Raw genomic sequence first — 4,042 nt, forward strand, 5'->3', positions numbered from 1 at the left:
CGGGGCACGAGCCCGTGTCCCCTGCATCGGCAGGCGGACTCTCAACCACTGTGCCACCAGGGAAGCCCCCTGTATGATTTTAAATTATCAATTTTCCCAATGTTATATGTTTGAGTTAAAAATTATTTAAATTATTTTCCTTCAGTATTTAAATTAGCTTTCCAATTTTAATTCTCCACTCAAAATCTATTTATTTAGGTATATATGTACACATTCTACTTCAAATGCTAGAAGCTTGGAATTTGTGAACAATCATCTTTTTATTCTCACATTCACTACTTTATTTTGTGAATGAGTTTCTGTAATACTGAAAAACAAGGCGGTTGAAGAACAAGACAGAAATTACATTTAAAATTGGTCAAAAAGATGAATGCAGAACACACCCTTGAAATCTTTGCTGAAACTACACGTCCTGAGGTATGGTTTCAAATGTATTGCTGTTAAAACAAGTATATCACCTTTGAAATATTAGCATTAAATGCAGCTATAATAAGATAATAACTAATTTATTGTAACATAATTGTTATAAAATTCTGATGTAATAATGTTTTTGGTAACAGTTTAATGAAAGAAACAGCGTTAAGAATTATTACCGTTCCTTTAGCACCGTCCAGGTGCTGGGGCATTGTACACTGACGTGTAGTCAACCCCTTCCTTTGTATGGCTAAAATAATAACTGATGGGTGATTAGAGAGTGAGATCTCTCCCCCTTGCCAGTACTTCCAAAGCGGCATCCCCAGACCTTTTTCTCCTGTGCCTACAGAGCATACCCACCTGGGTGTCTCATTAGCACTGCAATTCAACACTTTCAATTTTACCCTAATTTTTTTCTCTCCAGATATTTGCTTCTTTGACCAACTTGGGCCAATATTCTACTATGGACCAGTTGCTGGAGGGTTTCCACAATTGTTGACCTCGTTTCAATGACTTAACAGAGAGCTGTTCAGTCCCTCTTAGCCCACTTGCATGCGTCAATGGTAAGGAAGCACTCTTGATGTCAGGCACCTAGAGAAATGAAAATAGGCCCCTTTATCAGGATGGTGAACAAAATGAAAAGATAGATGTGACACTGGTTGTTCAGCTTCATCTCAATTTAAATATATTTAAGAGCTGGGTGTATTCTCCCTTAGGGTGGATGTGGCCTGTGGCAGATGTGATTTCAGTAGCTATTCCCGAAGGATGACTTGGCTGTTTGGTTCCCAGTCTTCCCTGTCTCTAGGAAGGGGTGGAAGGCTGGAGGAGTAGAGTTGCCTCCTATAATATAATCCAAAAGAACCAATGGCACACCAACTGCAGCCACCCCGATCTGTGTTGAAAGCTCGGGAGCTTTAGAGTGTCCATATCCTACCACTATTTTCTATTTCTGTACATCCCAGTAAAGCTAGTTAAATCAGAATTGAGTTTGTCTCTCATTAATTTACTTACCATCAAGAAAAGTAAATTGATAGCGTGGGTGTGATGTTGGTGAAAAATGAGCACTGATATATAAATCTCTATAGAAATCACAATTAACTTCAGAAAGCTCAGAAAAACCTTTTTAACAAAGATGATATCTACATCTATACCTCAAGCCCACAAAAGTTCAGTGAGCACAGCCTGTGCAGTCTGCACTAAGCAATATTTGCTGAAGTGGTTAGTGATGATGTTTTTCTGCCCAATCAGGATGAGATCTGTGAGGTCACATGTCGCTCCAACTGACTGTGGGCTAAGTCTCTTTATTCCCAATCATGCCCAACCTGCAAAAATTACTTTATGTACATGCAGAAACTACCTTAGCAAGTGAGACAAGTGATGTATTATCTGGTTCCTGGTAAAACTTACTTTTGAGCTTCCAGTACTACCTTGTTACATTATCAACAGGTTATATATTGATTAAGAAACACGCAAGCTACTTGCATTGTAATTAGAGAACATAACCAGTAGGTAAGAATACTAATATATTTCCTGTGTTATAAACTCTGGGAAGGATTGAGCCCCAAAAGCCTGTATAGTATCTACTGCAAGGAACCTGGATCTAACAATAATTGGCACAGCTACTTGACCTTGCTTGAGGAGCTTAATAAATGAAAACATTTTTAGATGCATACTGTTGATCAGTCCAGCACACTAGCTGAATCTTAATAATTAATGTCTTTGCTTCTATTTTTAAATGAGAAAAATGGTAATATCCTGGATAGAAAAATAACCCTCATCTCAGCCACCTATACCAGCCTGAAAGTATCTTCATTATTTTATTCCACCTCCAAGTCAATCACAAGTGAAACATTGCAGACTCTCCTGCATGCCAATTAAAACCCTGGGAGTTACTCTAGACAATTTCCTTCGCTTTGTTTCTAAGTGGTTATTAGCTTCTCATTGTGAATTTGTCCAGGTTCTGTTCATTTCCTGCTGGAGGTTTTCATTAAGCAAACCAATCAACAATGAATGAATATCATTCTAAACAGAGATTTTGGTGCTGAGGTTACATCACTGAAAGAGTATGGTCCCAACATTCAAGGAGCATGTGGTCTACTAGCATAGCTTGACAGGTAATTTCAGGATAGCATTATTATATATATATATATATATATATATATAACATATATATAATATGTAAACATACACTGCAGTAGGAGTGCATGAGAGTCTCCATTCCTCAAGAAAATAAAACCTGGGAGGACAGAGACTTGCCTGCTCATCCAACTACATTATTTTAGACGTGCTTCTTTGTATCAGAGAGATTTTCAATTAAGACATAAATTCAAAGATTTCTATCTTCTGAGGCCTCTGGATTTAGGGCAGTTGTGTCTTTGGAATATCTGTGTACTGCATTCCACAAAGGCTTTAGAATATTCTCCTTCATTCCGAGTGCCTAGTTCTACTTTAGCCCACTTAACTTTTGAAGGGAAGTCTTCTCTGGCTCCTATCAAGTCCTAAATATCAGCCAAGAAATGGCTCCAGTGGGGCCATTTCTTGATCATTTGGAGAAGGGCCTGGGAGAGGGTCTGGCTGTTTATATACTCAGTGAAGAGGATTTTCTCCAAGGGGCCACCTGGCTTGTCATATGACTAATAACCAGAGGTGGGAAGGACAGTCTTTGGCAGCCCTATGAGTGGGCTTGTGGATGGCCACCCATCTTTCTATTGCTAGTTCTCTGGATGTAGTAGGATCTCCAGAAAGTGGGGGTGAAAAGGGTTTTGTAATTTAGAAAGTCAGCTGCTGTACAGGGTTCATGAATTCTCTGTGGTGGGGATACAGGGAACCTGCATAATGGGGATTTCATAGGAAGGCTTGAGGCTGGTTGGGCCTGATTGTTTTAGGCCTGATTACAGAGTCACTGAAAGTAGGTGGAATCAAAAGGGATGGTAAAATGAGCCTTGCTATGCATCTCCGGGGCTTCAGCTAGAGCTACTTCTTGGTTGACAGTAGTCATATGAATGACTTGACTGCCTCATGTTTTGAGGTCAGTTTTAAAAGCCTCCTATAATTGTTGTAAGGAAAGAGAGGTTAAAGCAGGTGGTTAGGTGGTCAAGAGATTTTCTGGGGAAGCCAGAGAAGTTTGGGGGATTAAAAGAATTGTTTGAAGAAGTGGGGCTGGGCTTGGAAGCAGGGGTCCAGAGATCTAAAAGATCTTCTGGGGGGTCAGGAAGAGGGAACTGGGGCTAACAGTGAGTATAGGAGGGAGGCAGAGGAGAATTTATGGTGAACTTAAATTTTTGGCCTAAGTCTGACTTCTGCTGTTTAATTTCGTTAAGGGAATCTTTTAAGCCAGCCGTAATACTTTTTTGTGACCTGCTTTCAATTCCTCCCAGAGGTACCAAGAGGGTATTTGTTTAGGATGAGAGCTCTCTATAAATCCCCTTAAATATGAAAGTTTTATAAATCACAGGACCCATTGTCTGGCCACTGACACTTAGTATCTGTATAAGTATACCTGTTCAAATGTAACACAAACCAATAAGTCTCTTTTGGGGAAGACCTGGAGGTAACCTTCCAGGCTTAGAATATGATTTAACTATGTACACGAGAGGTGTCCCTGAAGAGGGCACAGAAAATGCAGCCT

Source organism: Physeter macrocephalus, chromosome 1 (genome assembly GCF_002837175.3).
Source record: "Physeter macrocephalus isolate SW-GA chromosome 1, ASM283717v5, whole genome shotgun sequence".
NCBI lineage: Eukaryota > Metazoa > Chordata > Mammalia > Artiodactyla > Physeteridae > Physeter > Physeter macrocephalus.